We start from the raw sequence: 13,397 nt of genomic DNA on the forward strand, positions 1-13,397 counted from the left end.
GCTAGAGACACTCAGAAAGCTACAAAAAAACTAAGGTTTGCAGTGAGTAGAACTTGAAGAAAACATTACATTTATAGAGCAGTAAGTAATTTAGACAATACATTAACTCATTTCTTGGAAGTGGCATATTTTTTTTTTGAATATTGAGTCACTGATTAAAAAATGTAACCACAATAAATCCTTTTCATTTCCCCTTTTTTCAAATTCTAAGGCACATATGTATACATCGAGAACAGTTAGGCTTTATATGTTGGCGTAAATAGTTAGCCTTTATATTACCATGATTAATTTAAAGAAATTATTTAAGGCTTATTGTGGGTGTTTAATTCATTGATTTCGGCTTTTTTCTTTTGAAAATTTGAAACCTTTAAAAGTTTATAATTTAGAATCGCCAGAAAAGAAAAAATAATTGCTTGCACCTATTATCATCAGAGTTGTGTAAAGAAAAAAAATTAAGGGGCATAAAAAATAGTTTGATTAGGGGCAAAAATTTCTCAGGAACGGCCTTAGCTAGTCCAATAGAGGTACCACTAGCATTACCAAGAAAAGAAGTTGGATTGCGTGGATAACACTTGTCTTCCTAATCGACATCAAGAAACTAGGGCAAGCGAACAATTTTCTCGTCCCAAGTGGGTCTAGAGAAATCGGCTCTATGAAGAAAGATCATGCACCATAAGTTTGGAAAAAATATTCAAAAATTATTGTTCGTAATATTACTTCAAATCGATTGGTACTAGTTTTGTGGGAGGTATTTTGAAGTCCAGAGAGCATTTCCCATTAAACAATACACTACACCACACATTATCTAACTCCTTTAAAATCCTAAGCTCCTTAGGCTCGATGTTGAACGGTAACCGTCACCCTCTCACAGAATTGCTCTGTTTCACTTTTCCTCAAAGGAGAGAAAAAAACGATTTTTTCTCAAAATATTCTCGCCCATAAAAATTAAGGAAAAAAAAGAAGAATAAAACCCTAAAAAATATTCTTACTCCATTTTTTCCCTCTCTCCGTGTTGTAGAGATGCAGAAAGAGGTTTTCATCTTCCACATCTCCAATTCAACTATTCTAACCTAAACCTTCTTATTATCTCACATCTTTGATCTTCAGGGAAACGATTGTATCTTTGTACCTCAAAAACTAAACCTAACTCAGATACCATCGTATCGTGTTCTCCTCCAACCCTAAAAACCATTCTTCTCTGCCGCTCTCCATCTCTCGCCTCTTTTCTTCTCTGTTCTCCTTCGTCTTTTGATTTCTCTAACAGGAACGAAGAAGTAAGGCACATCAGGTATGATTGTTCATCACATGTTCTTATTTTTAATGAACACACTTTGTTTTCTATTTTGTAAACCACTTCGAGCAACTTTTCTCTGAAATCAATGGAAAATCATCTCAGTATTCTAAAATCTTCATGAACTTTCCGCACACCTTCATCCTAAGGATAATTCTCTTCCTATAAGTTTTAATGTGGCTAATTGAGTTCTTCGTATCTAATTTGATTTCACAGCAACAACATCGCAAATATCAATTCGGGTTTAGGAACTTCATGTCTGTGTGATTAAATTTATTGCTTCTGTCATGTCATTATCATGTTTTTCCACCGTGTAAGCTGAATCCTTGATATCGATACGTAGGTTCTTCAATTGTTGATTTAGGTGTTGACAAGCCTGCCAGGTGAAGCATACCAAAAAGGTTAGATTTTTTGATTTTTGGTACTAAGTACTGTGTTTTTAGGTTTTTGTATTGTTTTTGTTCATGGGTTATTTGCAGGTTGGTGTTTATTCCATAATAGTCCGAGAATTGAGATGATTTTGTTCTAGCTTAATCTTATTTTGATTACTGATTTTTTTTAATTACAAAATACAAATCATCTCAATATCTTAATTCCAGAGTTCAATTTCACAATTGGGTATTGTTTGTTGATTAATTGAGTTGAGACTATTCGGTTCCTTCTAAAATTCAGTTTCACAATTGGGTGTTGTTGTTTCAAATCGTACATTTTTTCGGAAACTAAAGAAATAACTTTTATGATGTTGGTTTTGTTTTGATTTCTGATTGCAGTTAGAACCCAAGAGAGGGATTTCCTTTGTTTTGATTGAAATAACTTGGTAATGTCATGGTGCAATTTGTTTTAGAAAAAAGTCCGATTAATAATTTAAAAGCTTTAGGATGTACAACGTGGAAAATACTAATTGTACAGTTATGTTTTAGCAGTGGGAATCACTTGCATTAATTTGTGGAATTGAAACAAATACCAAACTGCGTGTTACACAGTGATGTAGGCATCATGGACAGGTTATTGTTCGTCTTTTCAATGGTCACCATAGGGATGATTAAAATATCCCATTAACCACATGAATTTTGACTGAACTATATTATAGTATGATGGTTTTTGTGTGACGGACTTTAACAACTGTTGTAATTGCTACTAAAATGTAAAATTGAATGTACAAAATCTTGAAAGGATTGTTGATTTTTATAGTAGGCTTACCATACTAATAATGAAATGTTTCGACAGGTAGACACAGCTGCTCCCTAACGAGACTACTTAAGATTTCAGAACTTCAGGCTAGGTATGCTGTCAAATCAGAACATATGGTTTAGCACGTCGATTCAGCATTCGCTATATTTGTGGATTCTAATTATCTTAGCTAATTATAACTTGATATTTAGACATTTAAAGATCTTCCCTTTTTTATTGAATGATCACTCTAACAGATGAACTTACTGCTAAAAACTAAAAAGTTAAAACACTTATAGGTGAGTGCCTAAGCAAAAATGTAAAGCATACCAAATTAATGTAGTCATGATGAACCAAACCCAACCTTTTAGATCGGCTAATATAGTCTATCAAGTCCTAATAGGGTCCATGATAAACCAAATACAACCTTCTACATTGTCATCTTAAGTGGCCAGCAATTGTAGGTCACTGACATATCCTGTCTTCCATTACAATTAGTGCTTCTTTCTTTTTCGTTGGAAGCTTGGTGCTTAGCAAATCAATATAAAGGGGTGTTGTGACTATTTCTTCATTGGAAGCAGATATGATACTTTTGGAGAGGTGGGAAAAGCATCGGTGTGAACAAAGAGAGCTGGCAGGAAATGATCTATTCTGATATAAGTGGGTATCGAAAGCAGATATGAGACTCTTGATGGAGGAATTGTCAGAGAGGAAGATTTACTCTCTGATAAATGCTATTGCATTCTACTCTATTCAGGTATATCCACAATCATTCAGATAAAGGAAAAAGAAAATTACCATGAATTTGCGCATTGATCTTCAATTGCCTCTGCTCCCATTCATCGAGGTTCGCACATTCTCTCATTATACTCTTTGCTTTCATTTTTTTAAGGTCAGAAAATTTGAGATTAGTTAAACACTGGGTCTTATAATTGATCGAAATTTGATTGAATTGGTCCCTATGAGATTAGTTAAACACTACGTCTGAATTCTATTATTTTTATTAGCTAATTGATCGAAATTTGATTGAATTGGTCCATATGATTTCCTTATCAGATGAACCAACAATACTATTGATTTTCAAAAGATTATTAATTAGGGTTTACTGTTGATTTCCCCTAATTTGATTGAATTTTTGTGAATTAGATTTAAATTGGTAAAGTCTTTTTAATTTTTGATTATATTTTTGATTGAATAAAAAAGGTTCCCACAGTTGGGACATCATTTGATAGGAAATTCTTAGATGGTTTTTCAGCAGAGGCTGGGAAGCATGGTGAATCATTTTTATACCCGTTCCCTTTTAGTACCATAGCAAAGAATTTTCGGGAGGTGTGATTTCGTATTATTCAGCATAATACACGCAACAACTTTTGCCTCTAATTTGTATATTCTATGTGTTAAAATTTGTAATAAAGGGGTGTTGTGACTAATTCTTCATTGGAAGCAGATATGATACTTTTGGAGAGGTGGGAAAAGCATCGGTGTGAACAAAGAGAGCTGGCAGGAAATGATCTATTCTGATATAGGTGGGCATCGAAAGCAGATATGAGACTCTTGATGGAGGAATTGTCAGAGAGGACGATTTACTATCTGATAAATGCGATTGCATTCTACTCTATTCAGGTATATCCACAATCATTCAGATAAAGGGAAAAAAATACCATGAATTTGCGCATTGATCTTCAATTGCCTATGCTCCCATTCATCGAGGTTCGCACATTCTCTCATTATACTCTTTGCTTTCATTTTTTTTAGGTCAGAAAATTTGAGATTAGTTAAACACTGGGTCTTATAATTGTCGTAGTCTGTGGTTTGCGTTGGGAAAAACATGCAATAACAGTGTTTAGAGAGTGCCTATAAGAGCCATCATCTTGCGTGTAGTGGTGGGGGTTTCCTTATGGGTGCCTGCTTCTTTTGTTGAAATTAAGACTATTAAATGGATACCTTCCGTGTCAAACTGAGACAGAGATAGTTTTTATCTGATCCGTAGTCTTCAAGTTTTTTTTTAAGATTTATGATGGACATAAATGTTTATGCTCCCAGGTAGCACTGGCATCAGGTCAAAGACATTTCCTTGGAGCTGTGAGGAAATCTTAGCTAGAACTAAACCTACCGAATGGTCGATGTGTTGAGGCATATGAAGTTCCACTGTCAACAGTCTACGTTCACATTACTACACAAGCTCAAGTTAGAGTAGGCAAATTGTTAGCAAAGGCGTTTTATTCCTTCAACATAGCTTGATTATCAATGCAATAGCTCTCCACTTATGACATATTGATCAACATATTCCTGATTTGTGAATATATATATATATATATATATATATATATATTTGGTTTCTCCCACAAAGAAACAAGGTTCCTCATGGGTACATTCACATTTGCTGCTTCTTTATTGGGGGCTTTTTGTGGGAGGTATACTCTCGGATCTTCTCCCAAAGATTTTTTTCATTTTGTAATGTTTTTTTAGTTTGTTCAACTATAGCACAACTTCCTACTGGACCATATGATCCAGGATTAAGAAAACCAGTTGGTCAACTAAATGTGATTCTTCTTATATCTGCATGCTGCCAAGGGACACACAACTGTTTTTGGCTGATGGATATATTGTAAAACCATTATTAGAAGTGTCAACTGTTTTTGCTTATAAATCACTATGTAAATATCCCGATACATTTTGGTTCGCTATATAGTCTTTTTTTTCTTAATATATATGTTATAGTTACTCTTTCTAACCTTTATAACATTACCCTCTTGGATCCCTACATCCTTAATCTGCCGTGTCTAATCTTTATTTACATCAAAAACATTTTGTTATTAAAAAACTGTTCCGGGTTTGGTTTTGTTTACTAGGATTTATAGTTTTTAATTTGATTTCATCTACTAGGGTTTTGTTAGTTTATTGGTATTTTTTTGTACTATTGGAACTGTTCTTTTTGCATCTGTGATTCTAGAGTTTTATTGAACATTTGATTTGCACTTCGGCCTTTTCTCTACAGGTCTGCAGAGTTGTGTATGCTTGGAATTACTATTGGAGCAGCACTAGTTACTCATCTAGGGTAAATGTCAAGACCAGCAAGGAGGGGAGGTAAAAAAATTGTATTATCATTTTGTGATGAGGCTGAGCGAGAATACAAGTCCCTTAGTTGTGGAGCATTCTTGGGAATGCTTCAAGTAGTTAGACATAACAGTATATGCATGTCTAATTAATTAGTCATTTTGTTTTCTTCTGCTTGAGGCTTCCTAGAAACGGAGGGAAGTCGTGGCATCACCTTGAAGTCGCTCAGAATGGGTAAATTTCTATGGCAACCGACTTCAATTGCACAGTTTATTAAATCCGTGAAAATGAAAGAAGCTATTATTTTGGCTGCCAAGAAGTTGCAGTGGAGACTGATGAAGACTTTGGAATGAATCCCAATATTGTCAAAATTAATATCAAGTTGTAGGCAATTCATTTGTAAAATTTCTCTAATTTTCATGAAAATTGATTTATGTAGTTTTTCCCATGGATTTTAGGTGATGCATATTCGTAATGTATTTCATATGGAAAAACTATAAGTTTCCTTAATAGTGATAGTTGGTCCTGCTCTTGAAGATTTCCTTGCCCAAGTATCTTAGAAAAATTATTTCCTTGTAATCATGGGTCTCATATTTGGGAATGGTTCTCCTACGTGTATGTACATAAATCTGAATGGTGACTATTTCAATTTATTGTTTGGTTCACAGTGTGTGTCGAGACGGAATTCAAGGTGAAGTCCTGCCAAGGCTTTCTATTGAAGGTTTGACAAGTCCCTTTCATGAAACATTTTTTAGTATTCTAAAACATTCTTAACATGAGAATTTGTAAATATGCCCTCTGCTTTTCTGCAAAGGTTAACCAATTTGGTTCTGTGCCTGTGAGCATTGAAGCTGGATAGGATGTATTTAAAAACATTCTTAGCAACGGATGGTTCTTTGCTGAACTTTATGTATTTGAAAATATTCATATATAAGATGTTATACTAACTTCTCCTATTTGGGGTGCAGTGGTGAAACCGGAGATACATTTGTTGTTGATCTTTCTTTGGTTTTGACCATGGTGAGTTTGTTTCTTTGTTTTTTCTTAGTTATTGTTATTTATCTTTTATATTATCATTTCTGCTTAAAAATTGCTCCTTATTATTTGTGCGTAAATCTGAATGAAATTTCTGAAGCTCACATATATTTGTCACATAGAAATTTATGTTTTTGTTCCTTGCAGAACGCAATTGGTAGATTGGATGATTGAGTTGCACCACAGGGAATGCTGGTGAATATACTTTTTTTCCCTTCTATTATTACTGCAGGATACAACTAACGACTACCAGAGCCTGCAACTTCTTGGTTCCCTTCATAAAATGGATGAATCCATGAGACGTCAACCCATAATACCTATAGTTATAGGGTTTTGGTAGCTCTGATCTCATATCTTTAATGTTGATTTTGTATGCAATTTCTTATCCTATAAGAAATTAGAGGAGGAATTGTAGTAGATTTAAGAGAGGTGGAGTGAGTGAGAGAACGAAAAGGATCAGAAATACAAATTCAAAAACTTAACGTTTGTTTGTCTAGATGTTTCTTAAGTTTGAAGTACGAAATTCAGAGTCCATATACCATTCTCGAAGAAGCAAAGGTTTCTTAAGTTCTCATTTAACTATGGTGTGATTTTTTAGGAGTAGAAGACATAACTGTGTGGAGGTTTCTGAGAAATTTTACTATACAAGTCAGAGCTTCAAAGAGGTTGTCGTATTCTGCTGCTGGCCCGGGTATTAATGTGAACAGAATCCCAGACATGGACCAGATTATGCAAACTTGCAAAAAGAGGGTCTTTGCTAAGTCAGTCAAGGTATACAAACAATTTGTTACCTCTCTATGTGCACCTTTATCTTCTTTACTTTTTTTTATTGGTTAGATAAAAACCGAACACATGGGTATTACATCCCACACCGTCTAAAACAACTAAGCCCTAATACTCTTCACAAACGTTTTCTCCTGACATTCTAACTTCGATCTTCAGTGATTTTTCCATCCAGGTAAGTCTTCTTTTGTTACATGTAAGTTTTCTTTTGAAATTTTGAAAAGAAAACTTAAATAAGGTTCGATTCTAAGGTTTATACGGTGGGAAAAGCCTGAAACTTGCATATACATTTGCAGGTCAATTCACAAAATCTCTAACTTGGATATACGGAGGCACACCCAGTGGCTGGCTGAATTCACAAAATCTTTACCAAATCATACCGGGACTGGGGCGAGGCGAAGCCGAGCTTTACCAAATCATATCGGGACTGGGGCGAGGCGAGGCCGAGCTTTACCAAATCATATCGGGACTGGGGCGAGGCGAGGCCGAGCTTTACCAAATCATATCGGGATTGGGGCGAGGCGAGGCCGAGCTTTACCAAATCATATCGGGACTGGGCGAGGCGAAGCCGAGCTTTACCAAATATAAAATATGGTTCAAAGAAAGAGGCATTTATGCATTGTATTTGTAGTTGTAGATTGAATTGGTGAACCAAATTTGAGAAGCTGACCGGGCGTAGCACGGGCACAAAATCTAGTATATATATATATATAAGAGAATTATTAGGTTGACGTGGCAACACCACATTAATTTTATATTTTTTAAGAATTTAATTTGGAGTTCCACCGGCAAAAAAAATACTCCCTCCGTCCCATTTTAGATGAAGGGAAAGGGGTTTTTTCAAGTGCCAAATTAATTACATGAAGGTTTTCATATTTTCTCCCTAAATCTTACTGATTTTTCCATGCTTTGGAATCATACATAAACATAAAGTATAATATAAGTTCAATTTCCCAAATGAAATTTTTAAATAATCCACTAGATTCTAAATCCACACTAAAATCTAGGAATTAAGAACTAAAAATTTAAATATTTTAGGAGATATTAATGAGGGTAGATTTGGAAAATATATAGTCTCTTTCTTTTTTCTTAATATGTGTTAAAACACCTTCCCGTTCATCTAAAATGGTACGGAGGGAGTATAATATAACTTCTATTAAACAATAAGCTTGGGACCAGAAAAAATTATTATTTTAATGAGATATTATATTATCGATAATATAATAAGTTATTATTTTATAATTAAATAATGAGTTTTGTTATCTTGTGCATCCATGCACAAGATAAGAGCCAATCATTGACATGGGAAAGTGTAAAAAACTATAAAATATAAGAGAGATAATGATTCTTTGCATTTGGGAATGCAAAGATTCATGGATTTTTGAACTTCTCTCTCTACAAATGCATTCTCCAATGCAAAGAATCATTATCTCTCTTATATTTTATAGTTTTTTACACTTTTTCATGCCAATGATTGACTCTTATCTTGGCTCTTAAATAATATATAATTATTTTAGAAAATAATTCCTAGCTTGGAGGTTGAGTAATAAGTGTAATCTAAATACAATATCGACTAATTTTTATAAAAATATTATATTATTGACTAATTGCAATACAAATACAAGTACTCCAACTATCAAACACACTTCAACGCTACTTCTTATTGCAATACAACAACGTGACTCTGAGTCTTTTTGACTACACTACGAGCTATTAAGGATGAAATACAACTTGATTTGAATTTTAAAGGATAAAAAAACAATATCAAATCATATGCTAAGAAAGTTTAATATGTATGAAATTTATTTATTTGGTTTCTAGTAGCATTATTATTTTATATATTATTTGAGACCTATTAGTGGTTAGGTGAAACTTTTGAAATGTATTATTTTATGATTTTATCGAATTTATTATTTAGCACTGAGGTCCCGAGTCAGGACCAATTATTTTTATTATGTCAACGAAAGTATTATATTATCGAGTATTACTTTAAAGAAGCTATAATGTAGTTTTAAAATGAACCTACACAACTTAATCAAAACAGAAGGGGTTTTTGAGCTTGGACGGATGGATAATATTTGAGAGACAAACATTGCATCCGACCATCCCAATCTCATCTCAGCTAAAGACATCTGACGGATACAGATGTTGTAACATATTTTTCTATGAACTTTAATTGATTGGTTCCCTCATAATTAAGGTCATAAACTTCATATTATGAATGTACATTGATTGAATTACTTCATTTAAATACAATAGATGCAATAGGAATTTCTTTTAAGAGTGTTCTTTATGTCTTTTACGGTTATAAACACATATTATTATTTTTTTATAAAAATCAGACAAGCTTTGTCAATCAAGTAGAATTGAAAAAAACTGAAATACTTTTATAGAAATTTTTCTACTGATCATGTTACGCCCTTCCTCATTTGTATGTTTGTAGGAAGAAACCACAGGTGAATCAAAAAGTTAGTTTAAGATTAATAACATGTAAGAATTCTTTATCAAATAAACTAGATAACAACTATTTAAATTTTTATTTATTTAGTAAAATGAATTGGTACTAAATTGCAAGGGTTGTTCAATGGATTGATGATACAATCTTAAAGATATTATATATTAATTCAAGTTTGATCGAACTTATGTTGTTTTAGTTTGGTCATCAAAAATAAAATAATATACAACATGGTAAAATAATTTGACTAGCAAGATTTAATTTCAGTAATTATTCTTAAATCAACTGCATTTTAGACCAACTTTCAAAATTATTATATCAAATTTCCAGGTTCATAAGTTCTTATATGTGGAGTTCATCCTAACAAGATTTCCAAACCTAATTAAATATAATTCTTAATTAGATATACATGTCGAATTCCTTTTTTTCTATAAGTTTTTATTAGATATTTACGATAACTATATATTAGCCTCATGTCGTATCGTTACAGAACGGGTTATTTCTAGTTATATACAAAATTGTGGGTTTAAAGTTAATGAAGGGACACAACTTATTAATGAAAAAATCTAGTTGAAACTCCTAGATTCATTCATTTTAGTGACACGAAACCTATATTCAATAATAAAAATATGTAACTAACTATAAATTTCATAAATCATTTATTTTGAATCGACATATAGTTGCTTTGTAATTTGAACTATTGCTTTTCTAGCTTTTCAGTAGCGAAAACACAATTATACTGTCATATCCCCGGCCTAAGGGGAAGATGCCCCGTATCCAATATATGTCTGCCGTTAGCGCTTTTATGTTAAATAGTTGTTAGTAGTAATTTATTACAGTTAATTAGCTTAGTTAGTTTAATTAGTAGTTAATGTTAACCACCTGGAGCTTCATTGACCATTGGATGCTAGGTTAGGATGAGTATAGCTTTATAAGCTATGGAGTCTGTAAGAAGAGGACATGAAATGACAATCTAAAGAGTCGATTTAATCTATTAAGCTTTGGTTCAGTGGAATCAAGGAGGTTACTATGTTTCTATCAAAGTCTCGATCCAATCTTGTTGTGGGTACACAACAATTGCTATCAGAGCAGCCACGATCCATGGGGGATTTGAGGGCAAGGTTCGATTTTACTAATCAAATGATTATGGAGTTGAATGCTCAATGGGAATATGCAGCTGATCAAGATGAGCGGTGTGAGTTGTTGAAAGGAATTACCTCTCTATCTCGGCAATCAAACTGGATATTCGCCCAAATGTATGGTATTGATTTGGTTGAAAAAGCTGATCCCGAAGAAGATAATAGAAGAGTTGAGGAAATAGCTTCTTCAATACCTACTCAACCACCACCTGAGGAACAGTTAGTTGAAGAAGATGTTACTGAAATTTAGGAAGTCAGATCAATCCCTCCTGTTGTTGAAGAGGAGAAATTCGATTTTCCTAATGTTGTGAGTTCTCCGTTAGAAGAAGTTGAAATAATTTCTGCTGGAGTAGAAGACAAGAATGATTCGACCAAGGGTGTGGGTTTACAACTTAAAGAAGTTGCAGAAATTGATGTGAAGAAATCTACCAAGACGGGTCAGGTTAAAATGGATGAGGTTAATGATGGGGAGATTGTGAGATTACAGGTAACACAAACCACTACCCACAACCTGCTAAATTGTGATGGTTTTTACATTGTGATCAATTCTTCTCGTATTCTATTTGATCGTGGCAGAGAGATTGAAATTATGAAGGGTTTTTTTGATGTTACTGGGAATTATAAGTTCTGTTCTATTACTAATAATTTTGGTTCTTTGGTACCCAATATGTGTTCAATTCCGGTGGATAAATTTGATTGGAAATCTGTTTATAGGAATGTTCTAAAACATGGGTATCAATTGGAATGGTTATTTGAGGATTCAATGGTTTTTTGGTTGGTTAAAAACATAGACACACATGCTTCTAGCAAGTTGTTTGATAAAATGCCTGAGAGTGCAGCTTGTAATCTGAGTGGTGTTGGAGATGAATTTCTCTTGCAACTTCAACTGGGTAATGCAAGTTACAACTTAATAGTCGATGAATGTGTCTTCCTTATCATCGTTGTGGCTCGTAGGACGTTGATTGAGGAAAGTTGTTTCAATGTGTTAGAAGGTATTCTTATCACCATACAAGCAGTTCTAATTTCAGTTTCGGTTTACTTTATTTTAGTTCGATTGTTCTTAATGGGTTAAATTTCATGAATACTTGTGATGGAAAATCTGTTTATGAGCTAAATATAGAAGTTGGGTCCCCTTTATATTTGTTATTGGAGCACCCTAATTTACATGATTATTAAAGTTGATGATACTCGTGATGCTTTCCAGTTACTTAATGTCAAATATTAGGGTTGGTTGTGATGTAACCACCTGGAGCTTCATTGGCCGTTGGATGCTAGGTTAGGATGAGTATAGCTTTATGAACTATGGAGTCTGTAAGAAGAGGACATGAAATGATAATCTAAAGAGTCGATTTAATCGTTTAGGCATTGGTTCAGTGGAATCAAGGAGGTTACTATGTTTCTATCAAAGTCTCGATCCAATCTTGTTGTGGGTACACGACATATACATCTTTTTATTTCAAAAGAAAACAAATTAATTGTAACCCAAAAAAATATTGTTCTAACTCATACTCATCTATGCCTTTTATTTATAGAGTTATGAAACCATACAATTTAGTGTGTCCAAAATTCCTAAGTTATGACCGTGTTACAGTTATAATATTTGGTATTGAATGTGATTGTGAGATAACTTATTCCGCATGACAAAAAAAAAATTCAGCAAAAATAAAAAAATAATTACCCAAAATCGTTTAGAGAAAAATCTAGTTATGTGTTGCACACAAAAGATATGGCATATATAAAACATATTCCGCAACATGTTCAAGTTATGCACAAGCAAATAAGCTATACAAATCATGAAACTTTGGGACCTTCGTTCTGTTAGAGCATAACTCGGTTGAACCCACCAAGCGTTGGTATGTCAAGTTTGGTTGTCATATTTTAGTGAATCAAAACTCATTTAAGAGTCGCTTGATTATGTACTAGAGTCAACTTCGTATAGGTTAGCTTGAAAGTATTAGGATATGAGACATTACAAGTATTGCTAAGACATGAAGAAGTGAAGAAGTAAGAAGCTACAACGACAACATCATCCTTCCACTTGAGGTTAGTGATATTTGACTTGAAATGTTTCGTTCCCTAACGTATCTTTCAAGTCATGCATATTGAAAACAAAACTGCGAAACATGTTTGAACTCTAATAGACATAGTATTAAGGAATACAATATGAAGTTTATTGCTTAACCATTAAACTTTGTAGATAAGACATCGACATAATCGTTTAAATGCTATTGTGATTATGTATGGGTATGAGGTGAGGATTTCATCCTAGGAAACAATGTTTTACATGTGCTTTAAGGAAGTAAGTTCATAAACTTGTTTATGAATCGAAAAGGAAATCGCCAGGCGTTATTGGGATTGTTATTCATTGCATATCTTGTGAACATCCAATATGTGTGATTTAGTATGACCGTTCACGACTTGTTTGTGTTCTTGGTAGAACTATTCATAAAGGCCTGACTTATGTATT

The 13,397-nt window shown here is 33.5% G+C and overlaps 1 long non-coding RNA gene across 10 annotated transcripts; it reads left to right on the forward strand.

Annotated features, from left to right (window-relative positions):
* The first annotated feature begins 959 nt into the window (after positions 1-959).
* LOC113298155 lies at positions 960-8,067 on the forward strand. 10 transcript variants are annotated; one of them, XR_003334029.1, is made up of 13 exons: positions 960-1,288; positions 1,635-1,692; positions 2,519-2,573; positions 3,043-3,308; positions 3,909-4,171; positions 4,505-4,875; positions 5,460-5,548; positions 5,699-5,752; positions 6,187-6,239; positions 6,487-6,538; positions 6,701-6,748; positions 7,152-7,324; positions 7,633-8,067. It is a non-coding gene; the product is annotated as an uncharacterized LOC113298155 (long non-coding RNA). The 10 variants fall into 10 exon arrangements; XR_003334027.1 differs by adding an exon at positions 7,496-7,511 and having other exon boundaries at positions 5,460-6,239; XR_003334025.1 differs by having other exon boundaries at positions 5,460-5,752.
* Positions 8,068-13,397: the final 5,330 nt, after the last annotated feature.

This window comes from Papaver somniferum, chromosome 7 (assembly GCF_003573695.1).
Source record: "Papaver somniferum cultivar HN1 chromosome 7, ASM357369v1, whole genome shotgun sequence".
In the NCBI taxonomy this organism is placed as follows: Eukaryota; Viridiplantae; Streptophyta; class Magnoliopsida; order Ranunculales; family Papaveraceae; genus Papaver; species Papaver somniferum.